The sequence below is a fragment of the Camelus dromedarius genome, chromosome 12, assembly GCF_036321535.1.
Source record: "Camelus dromedarius isolate mCamDro1 chromosome 12, mCamDro1.pat, whole genome shotgun sequence".
Taxonomy (NCBI): domain Eukaryota; kingdom Metazoa; phylum Chordata; class Mammalia; order Artiodactyla; family Camelidae; genus Camelus; species Camelus dromedarius.
In genome coordinates, this window is record NC_087447.1 from 48,252,804 (window position 1) to 48,266,430 (window position 13,627).

Sequence of the window (13,627 nt, forward strand, 5' to 3'; positions counted from 1 at the left end):
GAATAGATATTTTTCATAAAGAAGACATACAGATGACCAACTGGCACAGGAAGAGATGTTCAACAGCACTAATTATTAGGGAAATGCAAATCAAAACTACAATGAGATACCACCTCACAACTGTTAGAATGGCTGTTATTAAAAAGGCAAAAAATAACAAGTGTTGGTGATGATATGGAGAAAAGGGAACCCTTGTGCACTGTTGGTGGGAATGCAAATTTGTGCAGCCACTATGGAACACAGTATGGAGATTCCTCAAAAAAATTAGGAATAGAACTACCATATGATCCAGCTATCCCACTTCTGGGTATTTATCCACGAATATGAAGACACTAATTTGAAAATATACATGCACACTTACATTCATTACTGCATTATTTACAATAGCCAAGATATGGAAACAACCTATGTGCCCATTAATGAATGAATGGATAAAGAAGATGTGGCATAACAAAATTTTTTAAAAAGATGTAATATATACAATGGTGTGTGTGTGTATATATACGTATCTAAAAATTCTTTTAAAGATGTAGTATATATGTGTGTGCATATGTATATATATACACATATGCACACACATATATATATATACACACACAATGGAATACTGCTCAGCCATTAAAAACGATGAAATCTTGCCATTTGTGACAACACGGATGGACCTTGAGGTTATTATGCTAAGTAGAATAAGTCAGATGCAGAAAGACAAATACTATATGATTTCACTCATATGTGGAATATAAAAAACAAACAAAAAAATGAAATAAATGAACAAACCAAATTAAACAAAAAACTCAGATACAGAGAACAGTAGTTATCAAAGGGGAAGGGGCAGAGAGGAGAGCGAAATGGGTAAAGGGGATCAACACTATGGTGACAGGTGGGAACTCAATAGTTGGTGGTGAGCACACTGTGGGGTATACAGAAATAGAAATATAATGTACACATGACATTTATAAAATGTTAGAAACCAATGTTACCTCAATAAAAGTAAATCAAAAAAAATTAAAATTAAAAAATGTAATTGAATTTTTTAAAGTACTGAGACACTTCATGCCAGGCCACAATGATCCTTCTTATTCCACAACTCTTTAATTCTTATAGCTTGTGCCACTCCTCCATTAAGCACTAATCATATGCTACCTTCTATTTTTTTTTCAGTTGGAGTATAGTTGGTTTACAGTGTGTTGTGTTAATTTCTGGTAGATAGTATAGTGATTCAGTTATACATATACATATTATATATATATATTCCCTTTCATATTGTTTTTCATTGTAGGCTATTACAAGGTATTGAATATAGTTCCCTGTGCTATACAGTAGGATCTTGCTGTTTATGTATTTTAGATATAGTAGTTAGTATCTGCAAGTCCCAAACTCCCAATTTATCCCTCCATCCCCTCTTTCCCTTCTGGTAACCACAAGTTTATTTTCTATGTCTGTGAGTCTGTTTCTAGTTTGTAAATAAGTTCATTTGTGTCATTTTTTCATATTTCACATATAAGTGATATCATATGGTATTTTTCTTTCTCTTTACTGCAGAATAAATATGCAAAAATCAGATGCATTTCTATACTGTATTGTTAGCCCTCACTTTTTTTTTTTTTTTTTTTTTTGTAATGCAGGTGTCTGACTTAAGCTTTCATTGCCTAGACATTTATTTCAAAGAGGCATTCACTTCAAAGATGGCTATCTCAAATGGGCTATAAAGTAAATAAAGAGCCAGGCCAGGCTAACTGCCCCTACTAAGACTCCTTCGTTTTAGAGATCTTGATTTCAATAACTGACCATTTGGGCTGTTTTTTCCTTCTATGCTTTAAATTCCCTGCTCTAATAGCCCAAAAGTGAAAACAACCCAAATGTCCATTAACTGATGAATAAGTAAACAAAATCTGATATATCCACATACTGAAATATTGTTCAGCCATAAAAGAGAATGAAGTGCTGATAATAAAACAACCTGGATGAAACTTGAAAGCATTATGCTAAGAAGCCAGACACAGAAGGCCACATATTAGCCTTTCATTTTGGAGCAGTGAGATGATCTGGCATTAGATAGTGGTGATGGTTGCACAACACTGTAAATATAGTAGAAACCACTAAGCTGTATAGTTTAGAAGGGTGTTATGATATGTGAATTATATCACAATAGAAAGTAAAAATAAATAATTACAAATACTTTTATGTGCAAGCATTGTCGCAGGTATGTTTTCTTCTTTTTCATTCTGAATGAAGATAGGGTGAAAAGGGAGTTTTAATATTCATTAACTGGATGTTTATGTTAATGTTTATGTTTCTCAAAAAGTCAAAACTATGGAGACAGTAAAAGGATCAGTAATTCAAAGACAGGGAAGGTTGAATAGGTGATTTTTAGGGCAGTGAAACTACTCTTTATGGTATTGTAATGGTGGATAAATGTCATTACACATTTGCTCAAATTCATAAAATGTACAATACCAAGAATGAACTATGATAAACTATGGTTTTTGGGTGACAATAATATATCAATGTCAGTTCATCAGTACTAACAAATGTACCACTCTGGTGGGAAATGTTGATTATGGGAGAGGTTACATATGTGTTGAGCAGGAGATACACGGGAAATCTCTGCACCTTCCTCTCAATTCTGCTATAAATATAAAACTGCTCTAAAAAAAGAATCTATTAAAAAGTAACAGTACAACAAATGCCCATGAACTTATTCTCAAGTCTGCATACATTGTTTACTGCACTTCAACATGTATTATGGACAAATGAAATACAAGGCAATGTGCTTTGCAGACATAGTAAACAATTTTATAGTTCCTGGGGGAAAGAAGGTGGGAAGGAATAAATTTGGGAGTTGGAGATTTGCAAATGTTAACCACTATATATAAAAATAGATGAAAACCAAATTTCTTCTGTATAGCACAGTAAACTATATTTGAGATCTTGTAGTGACTTTTAATGAAGAAGAATATGAAAACGAATATATGTATATATATGCATGACTGGGACATTATGCTGTATACCAGAAATTGATACATTGTAACTGACTATACTTCAATTTAAAAATAAATAAATAGACAAATTGAAAAAAAAAATAAGTCAATGTACTTTGTTCTGAAGAAAGGGGAGAGAAAAAAAACATGAAGGTCAACTTCACATAAACAAATCCTGTCTTATTTGGTTCCCCATACCTATTACCATTGATTTACTATATGCTTTAGGAGGCAAAGTAAGTTTATTTTTGTAATCCCCAAAGTCAATTTAGCTCTCAGTAACAAAAAACAAAATAAATTTCTAAAGACATTTCTAACTTCTTTGCTAAATCTCTTCTTTCTATACACTAAACATTTTACATTAAAAATGTATAATAAACAGATAAACAGTTGTTTATTTGGGAACTTAATAAATTAGCAATTTATTATCCAAACAATGAGGTACTTGTGGGGATAGTTTGACATTTATTCTGCCATTGGGGAGGTTACAATGTAGTTGAAGAGAAAAGACATACGAAAAGTTAAATAATAAAGATTTGAACAACATTTCAAAACAATAGAGATCTCACAAAGCACTGCATGACCAATTGCCAAATAAAGTACAAAGGCAATTTACCAGTGTAAGGGATTAGAGGAGACAGAGTTACCTCGTGATCCATCATGTTTATGACAAGGGTGAAATCTCAGCTGCATCTTGGCAAACTGGCAGAATTTAACTAGATGGGAGAGAAGGAGAAAAAGGTAAAAGTACTGAAACTTGTATAAAAATCTTTTAATAACTATAAAGAACCAGTGTAAATATATATCTTCAAGTCTCTTGAATATCATTACTATTAGGACTCTCCCCTTGGGATAAAAATGCCAGCACTGGACAGTAGATTCAGGCTGAAAATTCTCATTATTTTCATAAGTAAAAGCAAGAAGTTTCCATATCACTGTTCCTAAAATCTGTCTTCCTGGCTTCATCTGACATGGTAATTATTATTTTTGTTGCCCAGATCTGAGACTCTCAAGGTTAGTGCTCAGTCTTTTGAGAGGAGACTAGCAAGAGCATCTACATTGCAGCTGTAGTCCAACATGGACAACATGTGCCCTTTGTCCACACTCCACTGTAGTCTAGCGAGGGGGAAAAAAAAGACACTGTTTGCTTTGTTATCCATTTACTAACATTATCAGTTAGGACTCTTTCACCAGGAAGAAAGAGAAAACTCAACTCCAAATAGTTTAAACAATACAGCAAGTCATATAAAGAAGTTCCAAGCTAGAGCAGCTTCAGAGTTGGTTAATTTCCATCCAGCAATGTCTGCAAAGACCAGCTTCTTTTGTCTTTCTGCTCTGCTTTCCTCAATATATTGACTTTGCCCTTAGATACTAGCTTCCCCAATAATCACAAGATGGCTGTCATAGTTCAAGTTGACACATCTAGACACTATAAAGTCCAAAGAGAGGAGATCCTTCTATGTATCTCTAAGTGAAAAATTTTCCTTAGAATCTCCCAAGCAGACTCCCCATTACATCTCACTGGCCAGAATTTCTTCATATACCCATCCTAAATCTGTCACTGGCCAAGAGAAATGGAATTACTATGACAAAAACAAAAGGGTATGGCTGTGTGGAGGGAGATGGATTATTATAATAAAATTACAATTTTGTAATACGGAAGAAAAAATGGAAAGTGATATTTGGCAGTCCACCACCAATGTTCACTACGTTAACACACAAATTCAGTTTCAAGTATGCTCTGCCCTGAGACAGTCATTTATGAATTCTACAGACACTTTTACCTGCTGTATACCAAGCACTGTGGTTTCCTATTGGAAAGATAAGGCAGAAAAAGATTTGGTCCATATTCTTGAGTTTATATCAATCTCTTGGTAAGACAGATATGTAAAAAAAAATGTAAGTTAGAATGAAGTAAGTAATAGAGATGCAGGTACATTGAAACACTATTTAACTTGCAAGATCTGATAAGAAGAGTATATTATGATCTATAGACTTCAGAAATCATGTATATATTTCATATTTCATCCACCACTTTGAAACTTAATAAGATATGCGTGAATCTTACTTTCTCCCTCCAAAAAGAACAGGATTTATCTGCTAATTTGATGAGTTTTCTATTTGCATTTTATTACAGCCAGAGCCCAAGAGAAGAACCACTGGTGATGATTAGCATTTTTACTACATCCCTTTTGTATTATTTGATAGAGAACATAACATTAGTATCTGAACTACTAACCCGTTTTACCTATAAACTCATAAATTAGAGAAGGAAATTATTCACACTGCAAAACAATTCATCAGTTACAAAAGGGTCACAGGCTTCCTTTAAGTACATCTTCTCAAGTGTTTGTTTAGAGATCATTAAATTCCATTAAATTCTTAACAGAAGGCAAAACCAAAAGCTCAAGTATAATAAACCACTATTGATTAAATATCAATCACAAATTAAGATAAAGCAAGTTTGAAATTATAATGAGAAAAGGGCATTTAGGTGTCTAGCTTTCTAATTTTTAGCTTGACCATAGAGAGAAAAAGTACTGGACAGTCCTGTTCAATACCAGCTATTTATACTTTGGTAACACTGAACAGGCAAAAGCCATGCAGATTCCAAGACAAAGCTTTACTTCAGAAGTAGGACTCTGTTGTTCTTACAAATAAAAATATCTGAAAGGGACCAAAACTCAAAATTCAAAGAAACAAACTACAGAGAGATTGACAGTCAGTTCTACATAGCAATATTTCTATACATATAATTTTCACTTGCTTACATATAATTTCAGTGTCCTGCTTTATATCTTCTAATATTATAAATTCTTTGAGGATACACCTTCAGTTTGAACTACAAAACCTAGCCCAATGTTTTACTCTTATGGTATTCAATAAATACACATTAAGCTGGAATAATGAATCAGCTGATCATCTAGCTAATTTTTACTAGAGACCATAAACCAGGTAATCCAGGCAATAAAATCTCACTTTAGGCCTTAAACTTTATATAATATTAGTCATTTATACTGATAATATTTTTTAATTGAAATATAGTTGATTTACAATGTTTCAGGTATACAGCAAAGTGATTCAGTTATATAAATATATATTCTTTTTCAGATTCTTTTCCATTTAGTTTATTACAATATGTTGAATATAGTTCCCTGTGCTATGTAGTGGGTCCTTGTTATTTATCTATTTTATGTATAGTAGTGTGTATCTGTTAATCCCAAATTCCAAATTCATCCCTCCCCCCCCTAAAAAAAGTGTATTTTTTAAAAATTCTGGTTTTGAATAGAACACTGGATTTTAGTCCAGCTATCATTAATTTCTAGTGACCTTGAGCCCTCAGGCTCCCTACTCTCAATACACATCAATTTCTCCATCTCTAAAATGAGATGGGGCATATGACCTTGGATTTGGCAATGGTCTTTTTTCCTTCTTTTCTTTCTTCCTTCCTTCTTTCCTTGCTTCCTTCCTTCCTTCCTTTTTTTTTTTTTTAAGCCTAAGACTTTATTTGCCATCCAAGACCTGGCGTCCCATTACTACTTGCCCTCCTGCAAAGGCTCAGAAGATCTTCACCGACTCTGGCTGCAGGTCCCTGCCCACCTCAGTAGTTTCTTACATATGACACCAAAAGCACAGGCAACAAGAGAAAAAGCAAATAAATTTGACTTGGCTAAAATGAAAATTTTTTTGTGTATCACAAATACAATCCACAGAATGGGAGAAAATATTTGCTAATCATATATCTGATAAGGGTTTAGTATCTAGAATATATAAATAACTCCTATAATTCAACAGTTCAAAAATGGGCAAAGGACTTGAATAGAAATTTCTCCAGAGAATATATACAAATGACCAATAAGTACAAGGAAAGATGCTCAACATCATTTGTCATTAGGGAAAGGCAAAACAAAGTTACCATGAGATACCATTTTATACCTACTAGGTTGGCCATACAAAATAAAAATAAAAATTGGAAAATAACAAGTGTTGGTGAAGATGTGGAGAAATTGGAGCCCTTATCCATTGTCTGTGGGAATGTAAAATGGTATGGCTGCTGTGGAAAACAATATGACAGTTCCTCAAAAAGGTAAAACATAGAATTACCGTATGACCCAGCAATTCCACTCCTAAGTATATACTCAAAAGAACTGAAAGCAGGGAATCAAACAAAATACTCTTATGGGAGTGTTCACGGTAGTGTTATTCACAATAGCCAAAAGTTAGAAACATCCAAGTGTCCATTAGCTAAGGGATGGATAAACAAATTGTAGTATATACATACAATGGAATATTAGTCAGCCATAAAATGAAATGAAGTACTGATACATGCTATAATATGGATGAACCTTAAAAACATTATGCTAAGGAACTAAGTCAGACACAAAAAATGACATATATTGCATAATTCCACTTACATGAAATATCTAGAATAGGCAAACTCAAAGAGACAGAAAACAAGATTAGAGATTACCAGCGGATGGCCAAAGAGGTAATGGGGAGTTATTGCCTCATCAGTAGAGTTTCTGTTTGGAATGACAAAAAATTTTGGAAATTATAGATAATGATGGTTGCACAATATTGTGAATGTAATTAATACCATTTTAAAACGGTTAAAATGGATTTGCAGCAAGATGGATGGACCTGGAGGGTATTATGCTTAGTGAAATAAGTCAGAGAAAGACAGACTGTATATTTTCACTTACATGTGGAATCTGAAAAATAAAACAAATGACTATAACAAAACAGAAACAGACTTACAGATACAGAAAACAAATTAGTGGTTACCATTTGAGAGAGGGGTGAGGGAGGGGCAAGATAGGTTAAGCGTATTAAGATGTATGAACTACTAGATACAAAATAAATAAGATACAAGGATGTAATGTATAATACAGAGAATATAGCCAATATGTTACAATAACTTTAAATGGAGTATAATCTATGTTGTAAACTTGAAACCAATATAACATTGTAAATCAACCATACTAAAATAAAAGTAATAAAAATGGTTAGGAGGGGGAGGGTATAGCTCAAGTGGTAGAGCACATGCTTAGCATATCCGGAGTGCTGAGTTCAATCCCCAGTATCTCCTCTAAATGTAAGTAAGTAAATAAACCTTAATACCTCCCTCTCAAAATACAAAATATGGTTAAAAAGAAAATGCTACATACATTTTCACACACACAAACACACAAATGAAAAAACAACAAAAAATCCCCCCAAAAACCTGGGCTTAGGACTTGGTAAAACAGTTCACATTTCTGACTGCTGTGCCAATTGTAATTATTAATAGTATCCCCTTAGGCTTTCAAAGCTGTCCCAGTGTGAACAATAAATTATATGGTCACCCTATGTCTAAGGATCTGATTTTAAGCGGTTCTGAGATCCTAACCACACGGCATTAGGACCTTGGAAAGGTTTTGTGATGACATCACTTCTGTAAAACTAAAACCTTTTAGAGAACTGGAAGCAGCGCAGATCTCTGCGCTTCACACCAACGCCCCTTATCAAGCGGCAAATCGCTCTTTCCATTGGGTCGGGATAACGCTCGACTAAGGATAGACACTGCGAGGGTATAAGAGGAGGCTTAAGAGCAAACGACCCCACCCTCCTCTGCCCAGCCACACTCAGCATGGCTGCCCCTGTTCTAAGTGGGGGAGGGAAGCACCACGTCTCCCAGGCTCCAAAGGGGCGGGCCCTAGGAGCCAAACGAGCTTCAGCGAACCAATGGGGAGAGGCTGGGGGCGGGAACTTGCCGGAGGCGTGGGCAAGGGGGACGTGTGGGTAGCTTGGGCCCGGCGCGCCTTCTGGGCATTTGAGGTTGCCACGTTATTCCCAGTTTTTGTGGCTGGATTTTGCCCAGTAGGGTGCCAACGTCAGCGCTTCCGGGTTGAACTTAAACGGAGCTGATGAGTCCCCACCCTATCTAGTGCTTGTCCCTCCCCGTCAAAGCCAGCCCTTGTCTATACCCAGCTAGCCCCTCCCTCGCTTTTGAGATGACTCATATTTATATCCTACTCCACGTTAAACTGGCGGCACCAGGTGTGGCCTAAGACGTTTGAACTTAAATGATTTTTTTTTCCTGATTATAAAAACATACTTAAAGGAGAAGGTATAGCTCAGTGGTAGAGTGCGTGCTTAACGTGCAGGAGGTCCTGCGTTCAATCCCCAGTACCTCTATTAAAAATAAATAAATAAATCTAATTACCTCTCCCCCCAAAACAAACGAACAATAAAAAATAAAAACATGTTCATAGTGTGGAAAACTGAGGAACTGCGAAAAACATAATGAAAATTAAAATGCCATTATACGACCAACAAGAAATAATCATGATTAATTTTTGTCATTCTTCCTTTTCCCCCCATGTATCTATTTTAACACAATTAGGGCAATGCTGTATAGTTACGTATTGTTTGTTACCAACCAAGTATATTTTTCTTCCTTCATTTTAATTGAATATATAGTATAAAATATTCCACAGCTGAATGTGCTGTAATTTTCATATTTCTCCAATGGGCATTTGAACACTTGGAACTAGCAGATTGAAGGTTGGGCAGGTAGATAAGAAGAGACAGCTAAGAACTGGCTAGTCTGCAACATGATCTTCCCTCGTAAAGTGGTTCCACAAGAATTAAAAGACTTTAGAGCCTTTAGAGTCTTAGGACTCTGGAGTATTACAATCTTGAGAAACTCAGAATCATATTATCTTGGTGTGGTAAGGACCTCTGAAGAAACAAATCCAAACTTTCACCAAAAAGTAGGAGTATCTAACAATCAGAGCCTTCTCAAAAGTTGGGTGGTTTACATTTAAAATGTCACCACTTTCTAGATGTACTCAGTCTTTCTCCTGTGTTAAAATAGCTGTAACATTTTTTCATAAACTGGTCAAGATTTTCCAGCCCCAACTTCTTCCTTTCTAGGAGTTTTCCTGGGTATCTAAATGTTGTTCTTCTTGCACTACAGTTTCTAATTAGGCAGATAAACAGGGGGAAATGGGAGTTTTCCATGGATTTATCCACTTATTTAGAGAAATAAGTCTTGATCTCTTGATTCCTTCCATGGGACTTTCCATGGAGGTAGAGGGCCTGACTGTTCAGCGTCTCTGTAATAATGATAAATTAGCTTGAATGTGGGTCTTCAGCTATCAATTATCAAATGAGATAATGCTGAGAGGTAGAGGTTGGATGAGAGGAGCATTGGGCTAGGAGACTAAAAACCTGAGTCCACTTTCTAGCTATGTGATATTGAGCGAGTCACTTCAATTCTCTGAGTCTTTTTGAGGGGTGGGGAGGAGGGGAGTAGTAATTAGGTTTATTTATTTTTTTTAATGGAGGTACTGGGGATTGAACCCAGGACCTCCTGCATGCTAGGAATGTGCTCTACCACTGAGCTATACCCTCTCCCCATAATTCTTTGAGTCTTGATTTCCTCATCTTGTGGTAAGGATACAAGTCCTTCTTTATTTGCTTTAGAAGATTGTGGTAAAGAACAATTGAGAAACTGTCTGTGAAGGTGTTTTAGAAAAAAGAAGGCTCTGTATTGTTATTACTGGATGGCATAACATTTTCTAAAATAAAGTTTTGAAATTTTGAAGAATCATAATCCAGAAAATTGGGGGAGGAGATGTGGCAAAGGTCAAGTGGTATAGTAACTCCCCTAAGCCTATATGGCTGAGCATGCTGGGGAGTCCTTCATGAGGTCAGTAACCACTTTTTATGCCATGACAACACTGTCAACTCAGGAAGACTTCTGTTTCACTCTGAAGAATTTGCCTTCTTGGCTTGGAAGGAACAGAATTACCTCAAGTGATTTAGGGTAGAGATTTGTTGAGCATTTCATGGTAACATGCTAGAGTGCCCTGAAATGCTGAGCAGCCTAGTTTCAGGAAGAGTTGGAATTCAGGACGAGAGGATGGTTCTGGATTCAAGAAGAGGCTAGGGACCACAATAGAGTTAGAAGGTCTGGCTTCCTCTTAGCCAGATTTGAAGAATAATCTGTACACTTGGATTGAGTCTTAGTCTCCTCATCTGTAAAATGGAAAAAAATAACAAAAGAATTGTTCCGTAACTGGATTATTTTCTATGTATGGCAGAATAATGGAATCCAAGACCATTAGAGATAGAAGGGCCTTAGGAATTTTCTATATATAATGAATAAAAATGTAGCTGTTCTAATTAAGGAAGAAGGCAGGAGTTTTTGATGGTAGCCCTATCCACCTGGCCTTTCCCTTGATCTTAGAGCTCCTAGTGTATCACCCTTAATGTACATATTTGGATACTGAGGTCTAGAAAGAAGAAGAGATTTGCTCCCGGTTACATAATGGTAGTGCTGGGACTTGAACCCAGATTTCTTGAATTCCAGTATGATGGTCTTTCCCTGAACATAAGCTGGTTCCTAAAACATGAGAAGAGTATGTATAAAAGGCTAAGATTGATAGGAATAAAAGTACTAAGACTCCAAAGGATACATAGGTAACACACATGAACCAGCAATTCATAAAGGAAATATAATTTTGCAACAAAGCATGAGGAGAGCTTTGATCATACTAACTACAGAAAATGAAAACTATGCAATTTATAAACTGTCAAATTTGCAAAGATTTTTGATATGTAATTTTTTGCTTACAAAATTTGGAAAGTTTTCAAATATATTAATACTCAGTGCTTATGAAGGTGCGGTAAAAGAGGAAATACAGAGAAATAGAGTGATAGCAATTTCACAAAATATATAAAAAACCTCAAAATGAATCTATCTCAAACTAATTCTGCTTCTCATGATAACTATCATAAGAAAGTAATTTTAATATGAAAATTTAGTATAAAGTAAAAAGTAGGCAATTTAGAAACCAATGATACATCTTTATAATAGAATACTATGCAGCCACAAAATGATATTTGCAATGGGTTTTTAAAAAAATAAACTAGAGTAGAGTTTATGTCATAATACACCAGAAACAAAACTGCCAGTAAAATTGGATGCAGACTATATTAAAATTATTTTTAAAACACATAGATAAAAGAGAAATATAATCAAATGTTAACATCCTGGCTGTCTTTGGGTAGTGTTGATTTTGTTTTTAATTTTCTGTCTTCTTCAAATGTTTTGTAGTATGTCCCGTCTTTTTTTTTTTTTAACAAAATATTCACAGAAGTTCAAATAGTAGTAAACATCATGAGAAGCATTTATATTTTGACTAGCAAACCTTGGGGCCATAGGGGTTAGTATTCTTCAGCAGGCCCAGTGTTCGTCCATAGTATTTTCTGGTGCCTCTCATATGTACATGCAATAAAGATGCTGAGAGAAACCCAGTGCTGAATCAGACAAGGATTCTAAAATCAAAGAGCATGATTTGGGCTTCTGGCTCCTTCCTGGGCTGCTTCTCTTTCTCACTCAGGCCCTTGGCGCCAGTAGGATGGGCAAGTGTCACGGTCTTCATACTGCTAGGAAGCTCCACAGCCACTGACGAGACCAGAAGTGGCATGATAAACAGTACAAGAAAGCCCATTTGGGCACAACCCTGAAAGCCAACCCTTTTGGAGGCACTTTTCACGCAAAAAAGTAGGGGTTGAAGCCAAACAGCCAAAGTCTGCCATCAGGAAGCGTGTCAGGGTTCAGCTAATCAAGAATGGCAAAAAAAATCACAGCCTTTGTACCCAATGATGGTTGTTTGAATTTTATTGAGGAAAATGATGAAGTTCTGGTTGCTGGATTTGGTCATAAAAGTCATGCTGTTGATGACATTCCTGGAGTCTGCTTTAAAGTGGTCAAAGTAGCCAATGTCTCTCTTTTGGCTTTATGCAAAGGCAAGAAGGAAAGACCAACTTCATAAGTTTTGATGGTGAAAGCACGATAGTAATAAATTTTCATATGCCAAAAAAAAAAAAAAGAGCATGATCTGGTGATCAGACAAACACGACTATAAATAACTATAATACAAATGATAAAGTCCATAAGGTTAGGTACAGAAAAGTAAGTTGAACAGAGTTATTAGTGTAGTAGAAGCTATGGGTATGTGAATAGGAGTGGTTGGAATGGTAAATCATAGGTAGATCATGAGAGTTGCAAATGCCAAAGAAAGGAGTGTGTTGTTAAATTGAAGGGCTATCAGTAGCTATTGAAGGTTTTTTTTTTTTTTAATGTTTTCTAAAACATAATCTCCATGATATGTACTTCAGGAAGGCAGCTTTTTAGAAATAAACTGGAATGGGATGAGACTGAAAACTGGTCGTTCAGTTAGAAACCAACGTAATAGTTCAGGTGAGAGACGATGAAAGTGGATCTTTGAAGTTGACGTGGAGGTAAAGAGGAAGCATTCAAACAAAGACATAGAGAGGATAATTGGAGATGAAGGTTAGAAGCTCATATTGCAGTAGGCCAAGGAAATGTTACTGTCTTCTGAGGAATTTGTTTCAAAATCGGCATCCACAACATGATTTTGTAAAATCTGCACTTGTGTTTCCTACCCCAAGCTGCCAGGGAGAAGAACTACACTAGAGGCTATGAGTAGTTTGCTAGAGTGAAATTACAGTTTTTCTGTTTCTGTTTTTCAGTACACATGTAATCATTGGAGGTTGGGTGGCAGCAGCACAAAGGGTTCATTTTAGTCTATAAGAATTTTTCTTATGTCAAGTAATGATATGAGCTATAA

The 13,627-nt window shown here is 35.6% G+C and overlaps 1 pseudogene; it reads left to right on the forward strand.

Moving 5' to 3' along the window:
* Nucleotides 1–12,391: 12,391 nt before the first annotated feature.
* LOC105098161 (small ribosomal subunit protein uS12-like) lies at nt 12,392–12,808 on the forward strand (annotated as a pseudogene).
* Nucleotides 12,809–13,627: the final 819 nt, after the last annotated feature.